General features: G+C 41.0%; 1 non-coding gene across 1 annotated transcript; it reads right to left on the reverse strand.

Moving 5' to 3' along the window:
- Window positions 1-21,121: 21,121 nt before the first annotated feature.
- Window positions 21,122-21,228, reverse strand: LOC142453936 (U6 spliceosomal RNA). The gene has a single exon (XR_012785490.1). It is a non-coding gene; the product is annotated as a U6 spliceosomal RNA (small nuclear RNA).
- Between the last annotated feature and the right edge of the window lie 5,952 nt (window positions 21,229-27,180).

A 27,180-nucleotide genomic window follows, 5' to 3' on the forward strand; every position in this document is an offset into this window, starting at 1 on the left:
AGATGAGGGAGTGTTTCTAGTGCATCATCAAATTTTTGAAACATTTAAATTGGTTGTCTGTCAATTTCAAGAGCCCCTTTTTAAACAAACACCTTCAGTGAAGCTTATATAGCTTCCCTCAGTGCCCGTGGTTCCTATTCTATCTCTCTCTTGGAATATTCCAACACTGAGAAATTCTTTTTGATACAGAACTCTGTGTACTCTTTCCATTTTCTTTTGACATTTCTCACATCTTTCCTTATTTTTCCTATCCAAGAATTCACTATTGCAAATTGAGTCTTTAATTACCACATTACCCAGCAATTTTACTCTCAGGTATCTACTCAAAATAATTGAAGGTAGTAACTAAAACAGAGACTTGTATACCAATTTTATAGCAACATAATTCATAATAGCCATAAGTAGAAGCAACTAAAATGTCCACCAACAAAGGAAGGGACAAAAAGTTGTATAGCCATAAATAGAATCTTACTTAACAACAAAGAGAAATTAAGTTTCAATTTATGTTGCAACATGAATGAATTCTGAGTGACATAAAATAGACACAAAATGAGTAGCTACTGTATGATCCTACTTATGTAAAATAGCTAGAATAGGCACAATTGTAGAGACCAAAAGAGTATTGGGGGAAATGAGTAGTTGGGAGTAATAACTCATGAGTAATTGCTCCTGAGGCAATAAATTTCTGTAAAGATGATGAGTAAATTAGTAAATGGATAGTGGTGATGGTTATACACGATGAACATAATTAATGTTATTGAATTGTACTCATGAAAATGATTTAGATGGTAAATATTTGTTACATATATTCTACCATGTGAAATAAATTAAATATATCTATATGACAAGTGATAAAATTGTATAATTTTTTTAAATGTCTAATAGTGCATGTATACAATTATACATGTATGTCTAATATAGCATAAGTATACATATTTGTATGCTTATATTTTTTATCATTTTTGAGATACTTTGAAAGTGAAGTTAGAGGAATCTGATAATTATTGTGCCCTGTTAATGAGCAGACATTGAATTGCTGGATAAATTGAGATAAGCCTGGTCAACTCAAACACATATTTAGTTATATTTGCAACATATATGTTTGTTACCTGATGTGTAGCAATATTTACTCCCTCGGTCACTATACAAATCATGTATTCCTAGTTTGCCTCAGCAATTGATTGTGTTTCCCTCCAGAGATTTCATCTGATAACAATGGTATTTAAAAGCTGTGCCTTAGGTCTCTGGGACTGTAAAAACCCTGCAATTGGTCGACTTTAAGCAAAATCTACTGTTAGACAATTTTGAAGGCTAGAAACTCAAATCAGGGCACTGATTCTAGGGTAGCATTCCTCCTTTATTAGGAGTCCTGGTAATTCCTTGTCATGTTTTGGCTTCTGACGGATTGATTCTTCACATGCCATCTTCCCTGTGTGTGTGTGTGTGTGTGTGTGTGTGCGCGCCCTCCAAATCTATCCTCCCATTTTATCAGACATGACTCAGAAGGGATTAGTTTATGATCCACCTTCTCCCGTATGATCTCATTAACTGTTCAAAAGCTCTTATTTCCAAACATGGTCATATTTCTATACAGGTGTTAGGATTGCTAATTTGGGATGGGGGGGCACAATTTATTCCATAATAAGGAAATATAAAACCTAGTGGCCCGGATGTTACAGCACTAGTGCTTGTCTCTGGAGTCAACTTTTCAGTCTTTATCATTACTGTGCTTCTTAAACGAATGGACCAGAAGAGAGGCCAGAAAGAGATTACTGGCAGAGGGTACTGGCGGAAGGCAGAGCGCAGAGGGGGTTATTCCCAGCGAGGTTCAAATCCATCGCGGAGCAAATCGTCTATAGGACTGCAGCAGGGCTGCTGCGCAGCATGTCCCGTTACTGGAGTGTTTTCCCCTTTGGACAAAGTCTCTGTGGATTCAGACAACAAACCCTCTTAAATATTTCTTGGTTACTGGGTGTGAAATAAAGCAAACACGTCTGTCTTCAAATAGCTCTTGGAAAGGCTGGTGATCAAACATTGGTGGTTGTGAGATCAAAGATGCAAGAGAAACATGGGACCCATGCTCACCTGCATAGCACAAAGCTAAATATAGCCACGGGTGTGTTTGATAAATTATTCATGCTATCATTGCCTAAAAGCAACACTGCCACGTCATGCTTATCAGATCCACGTCTTCTTTGCCTTATTCTTCTCTCTTCAGACAAGTGCCTGAGAAAAAGCATCAGCATGTTTTCCTGCGGTATTTTTAGCAGCTCCAGGCTGTCTTTTCACAGGTTGCATTACCCCAGAATAAGTTAATTATTAGCTGGAGTGAAATTTATGGAATGATATCAAATCAGAGATGAATTGTTACTCAGAAAAGCAGAAATAAACGAAGGAGAAAATATGCATGCCTCCCGGTGCTGAGTTTATGTTTATGGAGCGTTTCCCAGTTTATGATCAAATGTATTACACTAAAGATGCTTTGGGTTTTCATTTCTATAATTCATAAAATAATTCATTTCAAGACTGTCTGCTTAAACACTAACATTGACAAATGGCCCTCTTTCTCTTGGATGACAGAATCACAATACCAGGCTATGAAATCAAAGTAGATTCAGCATGCTCTCTTGGTAGAAGTAATTTTTGATTTTAAGTCTAGGGAATATTCAGACTTCATTGAAATGGTGACCTGTTCCTTGTGCCCAGAGAATTTGCAACTGCATTTCTTGTAGATTTGTTTACTTAATGCAAGTGTTTAATGAGCACTGTTGGGAATGTTTGAAGTGTGCCTGTCTTCAACACAGGGGGAGAAGGGTGGTTATATTTTATCCTGCATTTTCATGTGTCTCTATGGACCAGTAGAGATGGATTAAGAACATTTTAAATTATGGAATATAGGGCACATTTTAATACTTTTAGATTTGGGGGAGATAAGGGAAGTTGAAGGGAATCTGACCGACTGTAGAGACAATGATATAGTTTCAGATACTGCTAAGAAAGGAAAAGATGGCAGCATGGACCTTATACTACAATGGAATGCCCTAACATGAATGCAGACAACGACCTTGAAACACCATCAGATACCACATACACACCTAACTCCTATCACAACCCTTTTACTCCTAAACATCTTGTGTTGAAATATATATTTTGTATTTACAGTCACTTTTACTCACTTCCCCCTCCCAATCACTTTGATTACTTATTGACTAATGGATAGAGGACTCGCTGATTGGTTAGCACCTAATTAATGCATCGGTATTACTGATGCCATTTCCCTCTACTAATTTATCGTTATATATTTATTCTCCACAAAGACACTCGGAAATCTTCATCCTAAATAAAATCACTTTAGGAGCATTCTTCTAGAACACCTGTGTTGTTCATGTGCCAGTGTAGCAAGTCAATAATGAACTCAGAAATTGCTCCAAATGGAGCCATTGAAAAGCAAACTACTGTACAGTCTACTAATCGTTCACACTTCATTATGCCCTCTATTAAGTAGTTAGTCCCTGGAGCAATTATTGCATACCTTGAGAGAGGACAAATAAGGAGATTGCTTCAGGTTGCCAAGCCATGGGACTTGTAGGATGCTCATCACCTGGGCTGTTGATGACACCTCGGTCATCCTTCTGTAAAGCTATGGAAGAGATTTCATTTTCATTAAATTTAAGTGCTCTGCAGATGAGTGAGTTTTGTCATCTCTTTCTTTTGGTGAAAGCTCTCCTTGAAAAATTAGAGGGTATTTGCTCTATTAATTCATGAAAGCAGAACTCAACAGAATCCAACTTGGATCTCTATCATGAGTTCAGTTTGGTCAAGTTTGGTCAAGTGCCATCTTTAAGTTGTGCATGTGTTATCTCACATGATGCTTACACTAGCCATCGGAGATTACCATTATTTTAAAGATGAGCAAAGAGAGGCACCTGGTGCTGTGGAGTTGGTTTCAACTCATAGAAACCCTATGTGCAATAGAACGAAACCCCGCCCAGTCCTGCTGTAGCCTTACAACTGTCCCTATGCTTGAGCCACCGTGTCAATCCATCTCCTCCAGCGTCTTCCTCTTCTTCCCTGCCCACAGAAAGCTGTGATCTGAATTCAGAAGTCAGGTTCCAGAACTTGTATCTTAAAAATATTCTGAACTAGGATAAGATCCACAGAGAAGAAAAGAGCAGAGGAGCATTCAAGACCGGAGTACCATCACTCCATTCTGACATCACAGAGCATTTTATCATTGCTGAAAGGAGTGTGTCAGGGTTGCATAAGCTCAACAAATAGATACAATCTGTGTGCCGAGAAAATAATCCAAGAAGCTGGATTTATGAAGAAAAGAGCATCAGGATTGGAGGAAGGGTTATTGACAAGAATCAATATGCAGATGACACAACCTGGCTTGCTGAACGTGAGGAGGACTTGAAGCATTTTTGATGATGATTAAGGATTGAAACCTTCAAAATAAATTACAACTGCATCTGAAGCAGTGGTTCTCAACCTTCCTAATGCTGCGACCCTTTAATACAGTTCCTCATATTGTGGTGACAACCCCTCCAACCACAAAATTATTTTCTTTGCTACTTCATCATGGTAATTTTGCTACTGTTATGAATCAGGCGACCCCTGTGAAAGCGTCTTTCACCCCCAAAGGGGTCATGACCCACAGATTGAGAACCGCTGGTCGAAAGGAATCCCAAATCCTCACAACTGGACCAATAGCTAACGTCATGATGAACAGAGAAAAGATGGGAATTGTCACGGATTTCATCTGGCTGGGACCTACAATCAGTGCTCATGAAAGCAACAGTCTAGAGATGAAATCCATTGTGATGGAAAATCTGCTGCACAGACCTTTTTTAAAAGTTGAAAAGCAAGGATGTTCTTTGAGGACTAAGGAATGCCTTCTCCATTCCATGATATTTTCAATCGTCTCATATGCATGTGACGATTGAATAGGACATTGAATAGGAAGACTGAAGAAAAATTGATGCATTTGAATTATGGTGCTGGCCCCAAATACTGAAAATACCATGCACATTCTGAAAAACAAATCTATTTTGAAGGAAGTCCAGCCAGGATTCTCCTTAGAACAAGGATGGTGAGACTTCATCTCACGTATTTTAGACATGTTATCAGGAGACACCCATCCCCTGGAAAGAACATCATGCTTCGTAAAATAGCAAAGCAGTGAACAAAGGGGACACCTCTCACTGAGATGGACTGACACCGTGGTTGCACAATGGTTATGCAAACAGAACCACAATTGTGAGGATGGTTCAGGACTGGGAAATGTTTGATTTTATTTTTAAAATCATTTTATTGGGGGCTCGTACAACTCTTACCACAATCTATACATCCATCCATGTGTCAAGCAGCAACGTTTGATGTTGTGGTACATCGGGTGGCTATGAGTTGGACATGGCTTGATGGCATCTAACCAGAACAATGTCTACTCCATTTTGGGAGGTGAGATCTCAGCGTGTGATGGCAGACTGTAAGGACCATGGAATTTTCTGAGAAGCTGATGTCTGTGTCTGACACATTTATCTGACTTACCCTCAACCACATGAGTCAGTTGTGGTGGTGTGTAATACCCTACAGTTAATTAGTTTACTCTGATTTAACCCAGGGTTCAACCCTGTTTGAACCCTGCTGTAACATAAAGACATAGTAGAAAGAGTGTGGGGCAGTGAATTATTTAATGTGGGTCTCTTAGCCAAAGGCTCTAACCCCAAGCAAATGCCCTTTCCCTGCCTGGGTCTGGTAAGAAGGTACGGTAAGATACTGCTGGGATTCCCCTGGGAGTGATGGCAAACAAGATTCCCTATAGTACCACCTGCTGTGACAAAATGAGCCCTCTGAGAAGCAAGAGTCAGGATCTTATAACCAGCAAGAACCAAGAGTGGAGCAATCTTCTGGACCTCAGACATCTGTGAAGTGAACCTCCTGGGCCAAAAGACAGCTGTAACGTCAGAGGAGCAGCAGCACAGCCAAGAGTCTGAACTTGAACCAGCGAGATGCACTTCTCAACTCACAGGGTGAGCGAAGCAGAGGGCTTCTGTGCAGGAGGCAGACTTGAAGAGGAAGGTGCCCTGAGCACCCCATTCAGGAAGTTGGGTTTGTTGAGTCACAGCAGCAGAGCTGAGCGCTTTCGGGGTCAAGCTTACTGGAGCAGGGTGCTTCTGGGAACTTAATTTAGGGAGATACATTTGCTGAGCCAATGAGCTTAAGGCTTCAGCTGAATGCCTTAGGGTTGAAGCTTAGAGCAGAGTGTAATGGCTTTTGGGCGTTTATTACCTGCCTTGATAGAACTTTGTAATACATCCTGATAAACAACTCGACCCTGGGCATTCTCACTGACATTGAGGTTTTCCTGTGAGTTCTGTGTAGCCATTGCAATGGGTGTTAGAAACTCGAAAGGTAAAATAAACCAAAACCAAACCAATCTCACTGTCATTGAGCCAATCCCCACTCATAGCAACCCCCTGCCCCTGTCAGTTTCTGAAACGGCGACTGTTTGCTGGAGATGAAAGTGCTGTCCTTCTCCCTTGGAACAACTGGTGCTTTCGAACTGCTGACCTTTTGTGCATCGCAGCCCAACTGGTAATCACTACACCCCCGGGGTTTCTCTAGAAAGGTAAAACAGACAGAGCCACATGGCATGAAGACTTGCACAAATCATATAGGAAGGAATGACAGGTGGTGTCGTGCAGTGAATGATTTAAATATGGCCCTTGAGCCATACAAATGAGGTGTAAGGGGCTTTAATGTGCGGATCGGCCAAAGTGATCCATCTTTCTGGTACCTGGCCGTGAGCCACATGGCCCCTTGGCCTCTGCCTTCTTTGGATACGTGTTATAAAGTTCGGTTCATGCTGGTGAATGCCCAAAGGGTGCCCTACTCTGCTTTACACATTCTATGGGTCAGGAGGGCCATTGTGTGTCCCTTGCTCTCTGTGCCCCTGACTCTGTTGCTGTGCAGGAAGCTGGGTGTCTAAGGGACCTTCTGTACCACAGGCATTCAGAAAATCTTTAGCAAAACCTACAAAGAATTGCCTTTAGCTTGTTTCTCTTAAAGGATTAATTTATTTCTTACTGAGTTTAGAATAAAGCATAGCGTATCTGACAACCTTACACAGTTATGAGGACTTCCCAATTAACAGAAGCGGAAGAATGTTTTAAAGTAAATCAGGTGTTCATTTTAGTTGCTCTGGAGAGTAAGCAGCAAATTGATGATGAGGCCCTCTTTTAAAATTCCTTCCAAGCCACTGAAATGAGCCTTTCATGTGAAAGTCTGAAGCGGCAGCCTGGACGATTTGGGGAAGTGATATCCTGAAAGCTCCATGTACAACCACTGCTGTTTTCTGGAGGCTTTGTTAGTGAAATCTGTCTCCGACAAAGGCTTGGGGATTGATGCATACTTAAAATTACCTCCTTCACACTTCATTTTCCCTCTATGTCTCTCTTCTTGTTTGCAATAGTTATAAAAAGCTACACTGTAGCCTAAGAATCTCATCGCTCTTATAGTTATTCATATGTTCCACAATCCTTTGGCTGTCTATAGATTTAAAAATTAGAAATTTCAGAGAGCATATTAATTCTAAACATAGGTAAAAGCCACTTCACCAAAATTAGGAGTATGACAGACCTGGGGTTATTCTGCAAACAGGCAGTATGACAGATACACTGTGATGGAAAGGAGAAACACCTTTACATTCTCGTTCAAGGAGGAGCTTGCTGAGCAGAGGTGGGCGTGTGATCAGCAGAGCCTCCAGCTGTCAGCTACTTCATAGTTGGTCGTGGCCATGGAGAGTTACATCCTCCAGGACCAGCCCTTTTCCTGTAAATGCTTGCATCTGGTGATGGATAAAGCAGGAGTTGTTGCTGGGATCATTTCCCCCAGGGGAAGATGTCGAGGCCCTTCCGCCTGGTGCATGGGAACATCACCTTGTTGGGAAATAGAGTCTTTGAAGGTGTGATCAGTTGAGATAACATGAAGTCATCCTGGAGTAGGGGAGGTCCTTATCCAATCTGCGTGGTGTCCTTATAAAAGCAGGAGAAGAGAATCAGAGAGATGGAGGAAGGGGGCACTGGTGATGATGTAGCTAACCACCAAGGGATGCTTGAGGTGATCAGAAACTCGGAGAGACACAAAGGAACTTTCCCTGGAGTCTTTAGAGAGAACATGGCCTTGAAAGATACCCTGGATTTGGAATTCAAACCTACAAAATTAGTCAGTAAATGCCTGTTATAAACCACTCAGCTCGTGCTATTTTGATTTTTTAGCCCTAGGGGACTAACAGATCCAATAGGTTCCATTCAAATCAGGACTCTAACAAGCAACATTCACTCTAGAACCCAGAGAGTTTGCATCTCGGGTTAACTCCTTCTTCTGTGAAACCTTGTTTCCCAATTCCTTTCAAAGGTATCAATCTCTAATAATTAAGTACCTTTGGTCCATGTTCCATCTTAGCATCTATGACAAGAGTACAATCCTGGAGCATGAGATCATATACGATAGGGTCCACCACCACCACCCACCCACTGTCATAGAGTCGATTCCAACTCATAGCAACTCAATAGGACAAAGGAGACCTGCCCTTTCAGTCTTTGCATAAGCAGGCAGCCTCATCTTTCTGTGTGACTGATAAGTTCGAACCCCTGACTTTGAGGTTAACAGCTCAATGAATAATCCACGCTACCATGGCTACAATGGGCTCAAATATAGCACAAGGACTGTGAGGAGGGCAAAGGAATAAACAGTGCTTCTTTCTGCTGAATATCGGGGCCGGGTGGGTCAGAACCAATTTGAGGCACCCCACATCTATCAGCCACTTCTCTGTCAGTTTCGCTGTACTGTGGTGGCTGTCATATGTATCACTAGTCTTTCACAGGCCAACAGGGCTCCCAAAGTCTGCAGGTTTTAGCAGAGCTCTCAGAATAAGAACAAAAGATGAAGGAGGAATAGGCTGTCCACTTCGGAGGGACTGGACACCGGGAACCTTATGGACAGAAGCAAAGCATTGACATGTACTGAAAACCTAATGAGTAGAAGCAAACTCCGTTTGAAGGTGGAGGAAGATTAAAACAAGTCCCCGAGAGCCAAAATACAACCTTGAGTATATTTCACCTGAATTCATCTCAAAACTACTTGTGATATCACATAATCTGGTGTCAATTTGGGACTTGAGAGAATTAAGAGTGAAGAGGTGGAGACTGGCCTGTCAACCAAGACATGAGCAATGAGGCCTCTGTGTGGGCATGGCCTTCTCCTGAGAATTCTGGGAACTCCTATATTTCTTCTTTGGAGACATATCTATCTATCTATCTATCTATCTATCTATCTATCTATCTATCTTCCTTCCTCTCTCTCTCTCTTTCTTTTGGCTCACTCCCTTGAAGATTCTCTCTCGGCTTACTTCATGAGAGACATCCCTAAGGAGAAGCCTACCCTGATTCAGCCCTGTGCTGGACCTACCTGGACCTACTCTGATTCAGCCCTGTGCTGGAGAAGCCATGTGGAGACCCCTGCCAGCACTGAGATGCTTACACCGCCACTGGATCACTGATCTACCCACTGGCCTGTGATCATCCTGCATTCAGTGACATTGCATGTGTTTTGCAAGTTTGAAGAGGACTTTATAGATTGGTATCAGACATATGGACTAATATCAGAGTCATGTGCTTGGACTGGACTGGATTGGGATGCTTTCTTCATGTACAATTACCCTTTATATAAAATGCTGTCATGCACATATGAGAGTGTCCATGGATTTGTTTTTCTAGTCTACCCAGACTAACATACTATTTTAACAGATTTGACTCATGTACACTAATGATAGGAGGCCTAGTGTCCTTAGGGATGACACCGAGAACATTATACAGCAAGAAAGCAAAGAATCATTAAAAAGACATGAAAGAAAGAAAAAAATCAAAGTGGATGTCAGCAGAGATTTCTGAAATTGTCTCTTTACCCTAGAGTAGCTAAGGCAAATGGAATAAATGATGATGTCAAAGAGCTGAACAGAAATTTTCAAAAGGCAGCTGAAGAAGATAAATTCAAATATAAATGTGCAACAACCTGGAATTAGTACACCCAAAAGGAAGAGCAATATTAGCACAGGTTAAACTGTAAGAACTTAAGAAAATGCAAGCCTTGCAGTTCAATACTGAAAGCTTCTCTGGGGAAGTAGTGAATGATACAGTTAGCATCAAAAGAAGATACACGGAATAAACGGAGTCGCTGCACCTAAAGGAGTGAGTCCGCTTTCTACCATTTCAGGAAGTACCAGCTGAGCGAGAATAAGTTAAAGCAGCTCTGGAAACGTTAAGCAAAATCAAGGCCCAGGAATTGAAGGAAAACCAGTGGAAATATGTCAACGTGCTGATGAAGCACTGGAAGCAACGATGCCATGACATGTGGAAGGTAGCAACGTGGTCAAACAAAAATGACTTGATAGAATTCACAAATGATAGGTCAATATCATCTAACATCACATGAAAGTTAAATGTTGCTAAAGATCATCCAGCAAAAGTTTCAACAGTACATTGACAGGGAGTTCAGACAGATTCAGAAGAGGATGTAGAACAAGGGATATCATTGCTGATGTCAGATAGATCTTGGCTAAAAATTGAGAACATCTGAATGATGTACTTGTGTTTTATTGGCTATGCAAAAGCACTAGATTCTGTTAATAATAAAAATATGCCTACCCTTAAGAAGAATGGGAATTCCAGCACACTTCATTTGCTCTTGTGGAACTTGTATATAGATCACAGGCACTTGTGAAAACAGAATAAGGAAATGCTGCATGGCTTAAAATCAGGAAAGCTGTGCATCAGGCTTGTATCATTTCACCATATTTATTCAATCTCTATGTTGATCAAATAATAAGAGAAGCTGGATTCTATGCAGTTAATGCAGTATTAGGATTGGAGGAAGCCTTACTAACAACCTTCAACATGTAGATGACACAACCTTCTTTCTAAAATGTAGGAGGCCTTACACATACTAATGAAGATCCAGGGTTGGATTGTAGCTTTCCAAAAGATCACACCTCCATATAAAGAAAACCAGATTCCTCACAATTGGACCAATAGGTAACATCATGATAAACAGAGAAAAGGTTGAAGTTGTCCATGATTTCGTCTTACTTGGATTCACACTAAATAATTATCGAACTAGCAGTACAGAGGCAAAAAGACATATTTCTTTGGGTAAATTTGTTTGCTAATACCTCTTTAAAGTGTTGAAAGGCAAGGATATTACCTTTAACACTAAGGTGTCTTTGACCCAAGCCTTTTAAGTAGTATTTTAATTGGCTTATATTCATGTGAAATTTTAACATTGAATAAGTAAGACTGAAGAATTGACACATTTGAACTATGGGTGGATTTAAATAACAGAAATTTATTTTCTGATAATTCTTGGAGTTCTAAGTCCAAATTCAGAGCATCTATAGCACTATGTTATCAATGTCTCTCTGCCAACCGTAGCTTCTTCCTCATCTCTTTCCAGCTGCTCTAATCCCAGTTATTTCCAGTAATTTTCAAATGAATCCTCACTTGCTGTCAGTCTCTCTCTCTCTCTCTCTCTCTCTCTCTCTCTCTCTCTCTCTCTCTCTCTTCCTCTCCCTCTCCCTCTCCCTTTCGCTTTAATAAGACATCACTCAGAAGGGTTTCTGAGCAGGACACACTCTACTCTGGTATCATATGATTAATTTAGCTAGTAAGATCAACATAGAAAAGCCCGATTTTCCCGTACAAGGTCATATTCACAGGTACAGGGGTTAGGAATTCAGCATATATTTTTGGAGGACACAATTCATTTTGTAAGAGCAAGTAACTTTGTATACTGGATAGAGCTACATGGCTGATAACCTGAAGGTCTTACTGTGAGGAAAAAGAAAATATTCCAACCACACACAAAAAAAGAAAAACCTAACAAAATAACAATTACATTGATGGAAAGGATCAATATGGAGAAATTATGTATTGGAGATCTCTAAGGGAGAGGAGAGGAGTGCTGGTGGTGTGGTGGTTACACATTGGACTGCTAACTGCAAGATCAGCTGTTCAAAACCACCAGCCAGAACTCGGAAGAAAAAGAAGGCTTTCTACTCCCATAAAGAGTTACATTCTCAGAAACTCACAGAAGTAGTTCTACACTGACCTCTTGGATAACTATGAGTGATCATCGACTCAATGACAGTGAGTTTGGTTTTAAGGGAGAGCAGAGTTATGATCATTTAGGGGTTTGGAGAACAGAAGAATAAAGTAACAAGTGTCTTCTTGGGAGAATTCCAAATTCAACTGGACCATAGGAGAGAAGAGACTAGCAAAATTTCAAGTGCAATGGGATGGAAGTAACTAGGAAATAAAATTTCCTGAAGAAGAATTCTGTGGTCATGCTATGCAAGGTCAATAATTACCACCTCATATAGAGTTTGTTATCCCCAAGGCATTCTGACACTGGCTTTCAGAGACAGGACCTGACATGTTACTGAACCTCAGAGAGAGGACCGCAGATCTTGCTGAAATACGGGAGTAAGATTAATTAGAATCCTGCAGGGCAGAGTCCTGTAAGCCAAACCAGAACTCAATGAGCAGGCACAAGCATGAGTAGAAGCTAACTAACCATCTGCACAAAGATGACAAAGAGCCTTAGAGTAAAGCCTAAAGCCAGGAAGTGGAGATAATGCTAGAATGAAAAGGACCAAGTCAAAGTCCGACCACAGAATAGAATGAGCTCAGGGTGTGCATCTGCCAAAATAGTGGTTCTGTGTCCCTGGCTACTCATTAGGGCTACCCAGGAAGCTTCTAAATTAAAATATGGATGCCTAGGCCTCATCTCCAGTTATGATGGGGCATGGTAGAGCATTGGTGGGTTTCAGGTGATGCTGCTACAAAATGATCCATTGATCTGTAGTCACAAAATGTCAAAAAAAATGACCAGGATTCATCCTTAAGCTATTAGAGAATTGGCAGGAGGGGCAGGCAACCCACACAGGTACCTGATCACCGGGAAGCCTCAGTTGGCTGTGGCTCTGTGCATCACCCCGTCAGTCTGCTTCGTCACAGAAAGACAATCAGGAGAACCAGGGGTGCTCCGAGAGCAGCTTAGAAATCAGAGCATCTGCCACCTCAGCAATTGGTTGGTGACGAGGCGTGTAACTGTCATTGAACGCAAAAGACAGAGATTCCATAATAATCATCATAAAAAAGCAGACATTAATAAAGTTATGAGGTTAAAATACAAATAATATAAGGTGCTCTACAGTAATGATGAGACCCTGGGTGGTGTGAGCACTTAACTATGTGCTAACCCAAATATGGGTAGTGTCCAACCACCCAGGGCTGCCTCAGCAGGAAGACCCAGTGACCTGCTTCTGAAAGGTCGCAGCCTGGAAAACTCAGTGGAGCTGCTCAGCTCTGCAGACCGAGGGAAGAGACGCAGTGGCGATGGTTTGGTTATTATAACTACAGGCAAAGTTGGCCCCAGACTACTATCCTTTGCTATGTAACAAGGCCATTCTTCTACTTCTTTCTGAATCCCAAGTATTGGGTTTCCTACCAAATGTGATTCATTGGCCTCTGGTAGTCTGGGTCCTTTCCCAGCGCCTCATTGCATAGAAGTGAGGAAGTTGGCAGAGGTGGTTCTGATTTTATTTTATTTTATTTTATTTCTAGCTAAGACAACAAGAGGAGCCCTGGTGGGGTATAGTGGTTACTCATTGGGCTGCGATATGCAGTTCAAAGCCCCCAGCAGCTCCCTGGGAGAAAGACTGGGCTTTCTCCAACTCTAAACAGTTACACTTTGGAAATGTACAGGGGGCCACGATGAGTCAGCATTGACTCGACAGCATTGAGAGAAGAGTCCAATGAAACGAAGCTTTGACTTTGTTTCCCCCTTCTTGCTGTTAGTGGCGGCCATGTCTAGAGCAGTCAGTCTCAAATTTTGATCACAATTAGAAGGACCTAAGGAAACTGACAACCAAAGAATCGGCCCCTAATTCCTCCGACTCCAGAAGCCTGGGTCTCCTGGTGCTCTCTCCACTGCCCAAGTGTTTCTGGGACACCCTCACGTTGGAGAATCTGACTAGGAGTGAAGCCACCCTGGGCCCGAAAGAAACACAGTCACTGGTCTCCACATGGGGCAGCTAGCCAACCCTAACACTTATTTACCTTCAGCCTTCTTGCTATGTAAAAAAAAGACAAGGAAAAATCATTTATTGAAAAAAATTATTTATTGAAGTTCGTATCAGTAACTGAGGCTCTAGGCATTCCCAGCTGGTACACAACCAGAACAAGAAGGAATCGCAACCAATTAAAATATCCCCAATGCCCAGAGAATCAACATTTTCCACTTGCTCAGGAGGAAGAAATTCAGCTCAGGCCCTGAGGTCAGAGAAAAAGATCCTGTTTATTGCAATGAGTAATGCCTTCAACAATATGCCTCCAAGAGATAAGAAAACAAACAAACAAATGAATGTTTCCTACTTCTCCATGAGCTCACGGTGCAAACCAGCCAAGTCCACTCCACTGAAAGTGATTTCAGGAAACAAGATGCAGCTTTGGGAGATCTGATCTTATCCAATGATGAAATTTAAACTACCAGGAGGATTGGCATTGCGTGACGTGGAAAGGAAAAAACCAAGCAGCAAATGTAATCAGTGGCCGACTGATTGTTAATATGGGCTTCTATCTTAATTAAGTTTGATAATACCTCTTTCCTGATTTCTGTTATAAACGTGGACTTCAGCTTGATTCAAAATGGCCAACGTTTACCAAATAGTACCTAATGGCTTAACTTCCTCAACTTCATCACTGAAGTCTAAATTTATTTTAACTTTGGCTTGCTCCAGTTATACTCTATTACAGCTTTTTATCCATAGTTGCTTTCTCAGGGTTCACGCCTGCCCATCCCAATAATGTCCAGTAACCATTTGCTGCCTTTTAATGAGAGCAATAGTTGTGCTCAGGAATGCTTTGGACGGGTCAATGGAGTATGGCTAAGAATAGAGGAAAAGGTAGGCCCCGCAGCCAAAATACAGGTAAGGGAAGCTTCCCAGTGCTGGCCCCACAATACTGCCAAGGCTCAGACCTGTCATTAAGTCTCACCGAGTAGCAAAACACATGTGGTGAAAACATTTCATATGCTTGGCTGCTAATCAGAAGGATGGAGATCTGCTCAGTCTACTCAGTCACCTGCCAAGAAAAGTCTGACAAGAATTCTGTGGAACCCGGTTCTACTTTACTTGGCATTGATTTGGTGCCCTCTGGCCTTGTACCATAAGTGATTCTTTGGTGCGTGATGCTGACGTGGCTTGGAGTATGATTCACCATGAGTTCCGAGGTCTGTGAGCTCCTGATGAAACCAGTATCTCACTTTACAGCAGCTGGAGACCACCGAACACTGGGCGCATTTCCATGAACGTCACAGGGAGAGCAATATTCATGATCTGCCTCTTCACCCAGATTTTCTCGGGATCAGGACCCACACTTTGTTCTTTGAGTGCTGTCTCAGAAGAAGAAGCACTTTGTCTTTTTGTAAAATAACGATTCCACATGCTATCTTGATGTCTTTCATCCTTCCCAGCGTCCTCGGAGACGTTGCTCCATCAATCACCCTGCTCCGTCATCTTCGGTCGTTTCTTGTTTCTTTCCTTCTGATGACAAATATGTTTCTATATCCCCTACCTCAAGACAAATCCCTCCCTTGATCTTGTCGCTGCGTTAAGCTACTCTCTGAGCTCTCCCCTTTAATAAAGAATTTCTAAAAATAATAGGCTATCCTCAAAGACTTCACTTAATGACCTGTCTGCCATTTCTGCTTATTTTCCAATACTTTGAAAGTGGGGTCTTCACCTACGACTCTTGTGCATCTTAGTTTTTAGAATGACTTCAATAAATTAATTATCCAAGCAAATTGCTTTTTATATTCTTGTCTTTCTCTCTGCAGCATCTGACACTGCTGATCACTTGCTTCTGAAATTGTCTTCACCCTGGGTGTCCAGGAGGAGACTTCCTTTCTGACTTTCACTCTAACTTCTAGTTTCTTAACTATTTGTCTCTTTTCTTTCTCTGGGGAAATTTACTTCTCCTTCAACGTCTTTTAATGGCAGTGGGTTTGGGTTGTGTGTGTGTGTGTGTGTGTGTGTGTGTGTTAAATATCTGATTTCTGTTCTTGGGCCTCTTCTGATCTCACTGTGGTGATTACATTAATCATAATTTGTATAAAAATGACATCTACATCTATACACATTTAATCCTCATTTCGTTACCCAGATCTAGAGCAGAATACCTAATTCCCTGTCCTATATGTCTATCCTGACAACCCTTCAAATACTTCATATCCAAAGCAAATTTTATCACCTTTTCCCACAATACCCAGCTCCTAGTACAATGTTTTGTTAAATAATAAAATGAATTAATCCCATTTTATATATTTTAGAAAATATGAATATTTAAATAGTTTTTCTAAAACAAATATTTTGAAGCATGTTTATGCATTAAAGTTGTGACCAGTACCTTGCCATTTTTCAAGCCAGGTGGAAGTTTTACCACTGAGCTACTCTGAGTAACAAGGGCTGAAAACATTTTCTGTTTTTTTTCAATATTTCTAAAATGCATAAGACCCCATAAGAGCATTGATAAAACTCTCTGGTCAGAGTCTGTCTGGTTATTGTACTACTGTGCCTAATAAATACCTATCTCTACCTATTAGCTATCTATCTATCTATCTATCTATCATCTATCTATTGCTTCCAGAATTTTCAGAATTAATTCAGGACTGTCATATAATTGTGTAGGTTTTGTAGACGCAGCTAAACCAAATAAATAACAGCTGCTTCAATTTGCCATGTGACCATTTGCATCAATTTAAAGTAATACATAGAGTAGCTTGCAACTTCTTACTCGTGTGAATTAGATGTGGGCATGTTTGGCCTATATGTATGTGTTGGCATTTCAGTTAAAGAGAACATCATGGAAAAACAAGGAACGGGGAGATGCTTATTTTATGTTACAGGCCCCTACAGCCTTTTGATTTTAAAACATCAGAAATTGTTTTCATTGTTTCATAAGAACAGATTTGGGAGTAGAAATCAGCCTTTCATTGAATTGCATGGACACTCAGCTATAATCCAATGATCAGACAACAGTTGGACAGGCACCTAAACACTAAATAGGAAATATGTGCCAAACTCATGTCCCAGAATGTCACAAGGATCCTGTAAAAATCTGAAGTTATATACAGATATACCTAATGCTGAAGCTGGAAACAATGGCATATGTTTTTCAAATCTAAAGACCTCTTGATTTCATATGTATATAGAATTATTATTATTTTTATATAAAACATATTTCACCTTTTCACATGATGAATGAGAGAAGGACCCTATTATCCCATAGATCTATCTTGAATCATAAACTGAAAACTCTGTGGACTCCATACTCTTCATGCTCTCTGGATCCTTAACACACTTTCATGTCATTTCAATTTTTTCTCTTTTATTCATAGGTTGGCTTCAGTTGCAATTCTGTTGCTTGCAATCAAAAGAACACTAGTTAGCTATGGAAAGATACCATTGAATTTAGAAGGCCTATTTATATTTTGCATATTAATTCATTATGTTTAATTAAATAATTTTGGAAAATATTTTCTTTATTAAAATACTGGTCAAACTTTCTTACCAAATCCATGAATCTCTGAAAGCAAACACTTTGAAGGTAAAAATGAGAAAAAATAGTATAATTTGTTTATCAATAAATAATTCATGTTCTATGGATACAGAAGACAAAAAATCAATCAATGTATTGCTTTGGACAAATTTACTATAAAAGCCCTCTTTTAAGGATTAAACAGCAAAGATGTCAGTTTCATGACTAAGGTGTGCCTAACCCAAGACATACTGTTTCCAATTGGCTCATATACATGTGAAAGTTGGGAAATGAATAAAGAATTGATACATTTAAATTGTGGTGCTCATGAAGAATGTTGAGTATACTGTTGACTGACAGACAATTAAAAAATAAGTCTTAGAAGAAATAAAACCAGAATGCTCTTTAGACATGAGAATGGCAAGACTTCATTTTGCTTCCTTTGGACAGATCATCAGGAAAGCCCGAACTCAAGGGAAGTGCATCATGGATGGAAAAGTAAAGAGCTACCAAAGGCAAGGGAGGCCCAAAATTCGATGGACTGATAAAAATAGCTGAAACTTGAAATTAAAACATAGTGGCAACTATGATATGACGGAGTTCAGTGCTGTTCTATGTGCGAGGCGGCCGTAAGTGGAGTTGAATGCATGACAACTGATTACAGTACACTCGTCAAGATGAGTTGTTTATAGCTGTGCTCTCAGGAGGGCATATAGTTTTAAGAAAAGATTTCTCATATAGGCTTATGAAATAATGCTCCAAACCTCTCCAAGGAATGGTTCTTTCTGATTCTTTCCAGCTCCTGAGCCTAAAGGTGACCTGCCATGGACAGCTTTCCAGCTAGGTCATGGACCTCCAGGGGCTCTGGAACATTGTGGAAGCGCTAGGCCTACAGGGGCAGAACAATGAAACATGACAAATAAAACATACTGCTTTCCTCTAAATGTGTCTCTCAGCTGCCTTTGACAATGAGTGTTTGTGAGAAACATACAACAGAACGAAAGAAAGAAGAAAGAAAGAAAGAAAGAAAGAAAGAAAGAAAGAAAGAAAGAAAGAAAGAAAGAAAAGAAAGAAAACCTTAACACCGTTCAGCAACTGTTCAATTATTTTGGTCAAATACCAACTTAGGACTAAATACTCCACGAATAAAAGTGTTCTTGCTCAAGTGTGCAGTGATTAACATGGTACATTGACTAGGTAGTAAAATAATAAAATCAGAGCCAACACTATGGCATTAGTAAAGCCTGCATTTTTTTCCTACTGGAGTATTCAGATGATAGATGGAGTTTTATTATCAGGAGTCAGGTGGCTGGGATATAATATTCAAGTTTCATTTAGTGAACGTGCTGAATCCGTAATTGCTAATGAATGCCAGTGTTTGGAAGAAAAGGAAGATTTGAGAAAATTACCAAACGTAATCTGAGTTAACTCATTACAGCTGTAGCTGGACTGGAGGTAAACAGTTCTCGCAAATGTTTGAGAAAAATCCTTTTCTACTTAAATTGATTGGTTCTGTCTATGTCTCTCAGGGCTTTTCATGCCATGCTGGACATGCAGTTTCAACATGTCTCTATTGAACACTGACCCTGTGTTTATAGGAAAACGCAATGACAAGATCTTTGGAATTAGACAAGTCGTATTTTAGCACACAATTCAGCCCTTTACTTGTTTGAAGAGGGAGCAGTTGAAGATTAATTTCTTCATTACTGAGATTCTGCCTTTTATTTCTTCATTCCTAACTACTTCGGTCATGAGTCAAACGAGTTTTTCGACTCCAGACAGGTGGGCTCGAGGATGGGTCTGTGGACCAGTGGGAAAGAATGAATTGTGTCGGAGGAGGTTCTTCTTGGAGTGTATTCAAGTTGGCTGCATAAGGTGTAGGTTCTAGGGTCTGAAAAGGAGTTATAAGGATCTAACAGAAATAAGAGATGCAGCACCAGGTCCAGAGAGCCACGGGGCAGGAGAGCCCAGGAGAATCGTCTGAGCAGACCAAGGGAATGCACTCAAGGTAGCCATCCATCCAGTGGCCCCGTGAGTCTCAGGTGGTCTGAAGATTGGTGGTATCGCAACTCCATTGACCACTGAAGACTCCTAGTGGCCTGAGGCAGGGCCCGAGAGAAGACGTGACTTTATATCACGTTAATAGTTTTCGTTCTTATTTGAAATGAGACCTTCTAACTTCTACGTGAGACTCTGTTTTACATTTTATAATGATTTTGAATTCAGTTGTCTAAAAAAAATGAATAGAAAAGCCATGGGAATGGTGAAGGACTTCATCATCAGACAGGATAGATATAGGTGGGAAAGGGAGGTTGAAAACAGGAAGGCTTAAAGTAGCTGAACAATTGCTGTTTTCTAGGCACCTTGCTGACTGTTTTACATATGCTCTCTTTTATTTGTTCCTTAAATTCTTACAACGGACCTATCACTTAGATAATATTGTCTCTTTTTTGTAAATGAGAAGCTTGGAGGAGTGTCTTAGATTGAATTGTTTCACCAAAAATATGAGTGAGAATCTTGATGATGGGACATAATCCAGTTTTCTTTGTGAAGAGTTCTAAAAAGAACAGATTAGACCTGACCCGGAAGCCAACAGACCACCTGAGAAGGTAAGCGTCAAGTGAAAACTGCCAAGGAGCCAAGGCTGCAGCACTGGCAGAAACAAGGGCCTTCCTCCAAAGTCCACATCTGCCACGGCCAGTGTCATGAATTCAGATGTCTAGCTTCCAGAACCATGAGAGACTGAAGTTGTCAATGGAAGCCACTCAGTTGTGAGGTTTCCGATACAAAAGCATTGGATAACAAAGAAGAACTTAAGTATTTTGCCCAAGGAAAGAGATCTAGTAAAGGACCTTTGTGGCCCACTGTTTTAGCCTTCAGTTTAAGTGCTGGTAATAGCCCCATCGGATGTCCAAGGTGGTGAAGACAGAAGCAGACTTCCTGTATGTTTCTCCCAGGGAGTGGCTGATGGGCTTGAATTGCTGACCTTTCAGTTCCTCCCTGAGCACTTAAACACTTCCATTCAGGGCTCTAAAAAAGGTATTTTAAAGCATATTATTATTATTTTTTAAGTAAGAAATTATTGCTAGTTAATGCAAGAGGGCTTCGAAACGTTCATGCGATTTTCCACGATCTGTTCACTTCTTCCCATGAACTTTTTGAAGTCCCTTGAAATGAAAGTATGTGTATACCGAGAGCCATTGCACTGCAGTGTCCTCTCCCTTGTGAACTGATTTAAGACTATGGATTAACGGTAATAATGAAGCAATTCACTGCCTTCCCAGGTGACATTCCCTGCTACACAAAGGTTCCCCCACATTGGCGTCCTAGTTGCTCAGTCAAGGTGACAAGCTGGGGCAAAAAGAGAAATGGATGGTTGTCCAGTATTTTAAAGTGTGCTTGGTTGGCAGTTCCCTACTTCTCCTATGCATAAAAAGGAACATTTTACAGAAGGTAAATTATATATTTTTAATATGGAACACTTCACAAATTTGCATGCCATCCTTGTACAGGGGCCATGCTAACCTCCTCTGGATTGTTCCAATTTTAGTATATGTGCTGCCGAAGCAAGCACGGTAAATTATGTTTCAATAAAACTGATTTTGAAGAAAAAGTAACGTTCTATCACATAAGGATAATTATGCAAGCTATCAAACAAGAGAAAACAGAAGCAATTCACAAGTAGACATGAAAATGAAATATGAACAGTCAACCCAGCTCAGATGCACATAAGGGAAGAAAGCAACCCATCTCATTGTATTTATGAAAATATGTTTTGCTGATGGTGTTCAGTCCAGAACCATGGCTGACATTCCCTGATCATACTCTCTGAGGGTGTACCGGCCACCAGTCCAAAAGAACAGGATCTTTCTAGAGTTGGTGAGCACATGCTAGACATTTTGACTATTTACCGATTGTGTGATTGATCATTGCCCTCCAGTTGGTGCTGATTCAGATTAGTCCCAGATAGTACAAGTATGCTGAAGGAAATAGCGCCGCGTCCAAGGTCATTCTCAGTCCCGGTTATGTGTGAGCCCGTTGTAATGGATATTCTTCCTCTTTTGGCGCTGACTCTGTCCCAAGCATGATGTCCTTCTCCATGGGCTGGTCTCTCCTGATATGCTCAAAGTACAAAGGGCGAAGCCTCTCATTTTCCCCTCCAAAGAGCATTCTGACTGTACTTTTTCCCCAAATAAAATTGTAAATATATTTAATATTCATTGCTAACACCATAATTAATTCAAAGGCATTGCTTTTTCTATAGTCTTCTTTGTTTCGTACCCAGCTTTCCCATGTGTATGAGATTGAAAATACCATAGGGCACATGCACCTTAATTTTCAAAGTGCCATTCTTGCTTTTAGACACGTTAGAGAGACATTTTGCCGCACATTTCCCAATGTAGTGCATTGTGTTCAGCCAGCTGACTAGTGAAATCCAGTGACACTCATAGATGTGTAAGAAAGCATCCCAGGCGACGTCCATAAATCCCTCTTCCGACTCGCATCGCCACATGCAATGACGCAGAATACAGGAAGAGCACAGGCCAGTGGGTGTAAATTCTGTGGATACAATGGAGGTGGACTCGTCTCCAGGGCTCTGGCAGCAACCAGCGTCAGCCAAAGGAAGGTGAAGGCAGGAAGGAAGGGGAGGTTCCCTGAACCCGCCTACTGAGAAGGCCACATCAGGCTGTGGCCCATTTGAGATGCTAGACGCCACCCCTGCACTTTAATAAACCTTCAAGTTGACATGAAATTATGAAACTACAGCAAAAAAATTTTTTTAAAACTTTGATTTTTGTTCATTTTTGTTTTGACTGGGCACGGATTGCAGACGCTTGTTTTCCGTCTCTTCTGTTTATCAAGTTATATATCTTGTTGGTCCAGTTGTGAGTATGCTTATTTTCTGTATGTTAAGCTAGGATCCACACTCACTACCATTGAGTCAATTCTGACTCATAACAAACCCATAGGAAAAGTAGAAGTGCCTTTGTGAGATATTGAGATCATAATTTTTCATTAACTAATTTTTAATCATTTTATTGGGGGCTCACAAAACTCTTATCACAATCTGTACATACATCCATTGTGTCAAACATATTTGTACATTTGTTGCCATATCATTCTCAAAACATCTTCTTTTTATGATCCCTTGGTATCAGCTCATTTTCCCCTCCTTTTCCCACCCTCCCTCACAAACCCTTGATAATTTATAAGTTATTATTTTTTCATGTCTTACACTGTCTGATGTCTTCCTTCACCCACTTTTCTGTTGTCCATCCCCCAGGGAGGGGGTTATATGTAGATCAATGTGATCAGTTCCTCCTTTCTCCCCCACCTTCCCCTTCCACTCCTGGTATTGCTACCCGCATTATTGGTCCTGAGGGTTTATCTCTCCTGGATTCCCTGTGTCTCCAGCTCTCATCTGTACCAGTGTACATCTTCTGGTCTAGCCAGATTTGTAAGGTAGTATTGGGATCATGATAGTTGGGGGGTGGAAGCGTTAAAGAACTAGAGGAAAGTTGTGCGTTTCATCAGTACTATACTGTAACCTAACTGGCTTTTCACCTCCCCACGACTCTTCTGCAAGGGGATGTCCAGTTGCCTACAGATGGGCTTTGGGTCTCCACTTGGCACTCGCCCTCATTCACAATGATATTATTTTTTGGTTCTTTGATCCTATCAACACCTCATGATCACACAGGCTGGTGTGCTTCTTCCATGTGTGCTTTATTGCTTCTCAGCTAGATGGCACCTTGTTTATCTTCAAACCTTTAAGATTCCAGATGCTATATCTTTTGATAGTTGCACACCATTAGCTTTCTTCACCACATTTGCTTATGCACCTGCTTTGTCTTCAGCAAATATGTTAGGAAGGTGAGCATCTTGGAATGCCAGTTTAATAGAACAAAATGTTCTTGCATGGAGGGAGTACTTGAGTAGAGGCCCAATGTCCATCTGCTACATTAATAATAAACCTATAAATATATGCACATAGATTTATTTCCCAATCATCTTTTATAAAATATATTTACATATGCACATGCCTGCATTTAGACTTCTATAAGTGCCCTTTGCCTCCTAGTTCCTTTCTCTATTTCCTTTTACTTTCATCTTGTCCCACTATCATGTTCAGCCTTCATTTGGGTTTCAATAATTCTTCTTGGTTACATTGCCTTTGCTGAATCCAGACCAAGCTTCCTACACGCTCATTGTCATTGATTCTGGATCACTTGTTGTTCCATTGTCTCTGGGTTTGTCAACACCACTTCCTCTCCCCTGCCTCCCCCTCTCTTATGTCCCCCTGAACTGTTGGCCCGTTGTTTTCTCCTCCAGAGTGTTTATCCTGCCTACCTTATCTAGATAGACCTACAGAGAAAATATTATGCACAAACACAAGACAGAGCAAAACAAAGCAACAACAACAAAAAAAAACAACAATAACCAAAAACATTGACAAAATAAAAGGCTCTAAATAGTTCAAGGTCTGCTTGTTGGCCTTTAGGAGTGTTTTCCGGTGGAGTCTGACAGGGTGCCACACCCTGGCCCCAAAGTCTATTTTTGGTGTTCCCTGGGGACTTTGTTGCTCTGTTCCCCTTGTCTTTGCTGTTGCAGAGACTGTAACTCTGATGGGCGCAGAAAGCCTTTCTTTCTCCTGCTCAGCAGCTGGTGGTTTCAAACTGCAGACCTCACAGTTAGCAGCCCAACTCACACATATTAAGCCACACGGCTCCAGTACAAAGTCAGCTGTTTGAAAGCACCAGTGACTGTTCAGGAGCAAAATGGGTCTTTCTAGCCTAAAAAGCATTACAGTCTCAGAAACTCACATGAGTCAGTTCTACCCTGTTCTGAGGGTAAATGGAATCAACTTGAGGGCAATGCATAAGTGAGGGAAGGGATAATCCATGCTGAGGACTGAGGCTCTCTGATATTTATCAGAAAGTATTTCAGATCCCTACAAATGGTGATGTTCTGGATTGGACACCAGAAATCCTTTGAAATGCTCTGACTAGAGCTTTCTTGGTGAATTTGGTTATTAGACCATCCATGGCCTCAATTTTCACATCTATTAAGTGACTATAAGAAGTGCTTTCTTTGTAAAGTGAAGTATTATTGCTTAAATAAGAGGATATTACATCAATTTTATAAAATTAAATTAGTATCTCCTAGGTAATAACCTCTTGCTTTAATTTATAGTATTTCTAATAAAGCCTGGGGTCTCCCACATAACTCTGATGCCCTTCCTGCCTTCTTACACTGAAACCTTCAGTCTTGTCAATGGGATCACTTAGCCAGAAGCCATTCTGGCCCTTACCAGATAGATTCTAAGAACCCTAAACCAATAAGTCAGTAGAAAATCAAGTTAGATACTTGTCTTTCCCCTCAATTTCTGAACCCCTAGTGTCATATTTTTACTTTCAACTAATTTCTTTCCAAATGCCCATACTATCTTTCCCTGCTGAGTCCTCTTGGGCTCTAAAGTGTTGACCCTCAGGACAAGTGGCCAGATGTCATACAGGCGAGTTTACAGTCCTATATTATTTGCTGCCTTGGCATCCTTTAATTTCCCTTTTTTGCCTCTTGTAGAATATTGAAAATACCACGGACTGCCAAAGAACCAACAAATCCATCTTGGAAGAAGTACAGAAGAATGCTGCTTAGAGGCAAGGGTGGCAAGGCTTCATCTCACGTACTTCGGACAGGTCAGGAGAGACTAGTCCTCCGAGGAGGAGAACATCATTCTTGGTAAAGTATTGGGGCAGCAAAAAAAAAGGACCTTCCACAAGATGGATTGTCACGGTGGCTTCACTGCGGGGCTCAAACATAAGAGTAATTGTGAGGGAGGCGCAGGCCTGGGCAGGGTTCGTTCTGTCGTCTGGGGGGTCACTATGCATGGAAAGCGACTGGACAGCACCTTACAACAGGAACAATTGCTCCTTCACTCAGTTTCTCACACGACATCCTGTTTTATTACATGACTTCTCAACCTTTGAGGTCTTTAAACCGGTCCTCCTGGGCATGCCTCTTGTGAGTCTAGAATTATCTCAAAACCTAGCCAGCAATGGCTGTAATCACTGTTTGTCCCATTTGGCCATATCTTTTATGGTTACCCCTGAATAACATGTAAAGTAAGAAAAAAAAACCTACAACTCTTGCTGATGTAAGCTTCTGAGATCAGGGGGTTGATTTTGACTTAGCATAAATTAGAATAAACAGGCTGATATTGAAGACAATTTCAATAGTTCAGATGAGACAAGATGTAATTGTTCAGGTGAGAGAGGACTTTGGTAATGGTCCATTTGCAGCTAGCCAAGATAATAAAAGGGAGTGAAGAGAGTTGTGATATTTGGGATGGAACATAAAGAGGGCTTGCTGGCTGACTGTGTGGGCCTATATCTCTTAGGCTTGTGCACCTCAGTGGATGGTCACATAATGGATGTTGTGAGCCCATGGTTGATGGTTATACTGGGGAGAGTAAAAATAATCCAAGAAATCCTAAATATATTTTGTTGCTAAAATTTTTAAACACTGGTACAGAAATGTCCTAACAGCTGTTAGAATTTTATTGATGAAGATTAAAAAGTCAACAATTTACTACTGGGTTTTCTGGGCTGTCAGGGTAACCAGCCCCTGACAATATCATGGGTCATAGGCACAACTGTAGGCAATAGTATATAAAGATCATAGTAAAATCATAGAAGATAGGAGAGAGAGTAAAATAAAGGAGTCAGACACATTTTATGGTAGCAGGCTCACCTCCTGGATGGCCATGATCTCAGCAGTCAGGTTCACACAGAGTGGGAGGAGGCGAGAGGAGGGAGGGAGATACTTATTTCTAACCAAGGCTTATATATACTTGGGGGCATGTCAGCCCTCTGATTACAGGTAGTGACATATGTCACAGGAAGGAGTTGTACCATAGGCAATACAGCAGTGGGAGGGGGACAATCTAGGGGTGTACACGCAATAGGAAGAGGAGGGATTAGGGGTATACATGTGACAAGATGGGCGGATCCTAGATTCATGATGTGAGCCTAACCTTGATCTTCCTTGGCCTGCTGGCTTGACTTGCTCTGAGCTCTCCAGGGTGCAATCACTATCCTTATCAATAGGGTGCCAGCCCCACCCACGGTGGGCCAGACTGTAGTCTGATCACTCTGGCTGGCTGATGCCGTCAGGAAGATAACTTCTAACCAGCTTGCTTCCAAGTGTGCTACAATTATTTACTATGTGTTGCACACAGTGTCTGCCCTAGGTCTGACATCTGTTGGGGGGAGACAAGATGGGGACAAGCCTTTTGCATGCCATAGTGGGCTTTACGGAACACAACAGCCAGTGTGGTGAAATTTTGAGAAGTCAACAAGAAAGGGATAGAAAATGAAACACTGCCCTAAAATGAGAGATTGATTTTCCACATTATTTATAAATCACACAGAGAGCTATTCACCAGTACCTTCATCACCTGGAAATGCTATTTTTAAAATGGAAAAGGTGAAGGAAAGCTACCAACTTGTTTGGAGCTTCAGAG

Source organism: Tenrec ecaudatus, chromosome 7 (assembly GCF_050624435.1).
Source record: "Tenrec ecaudatus isolate mTenEca1 chromosome 7, mTenEca1.hap1, whole genome shotgun sequence".
Lineage (NCBI taxonomy): Eukaryota > Metazoa > Chordata > Mammalia > Afrosoricida > Tenrecidae > Tenrec > Tenrec ecaudatus.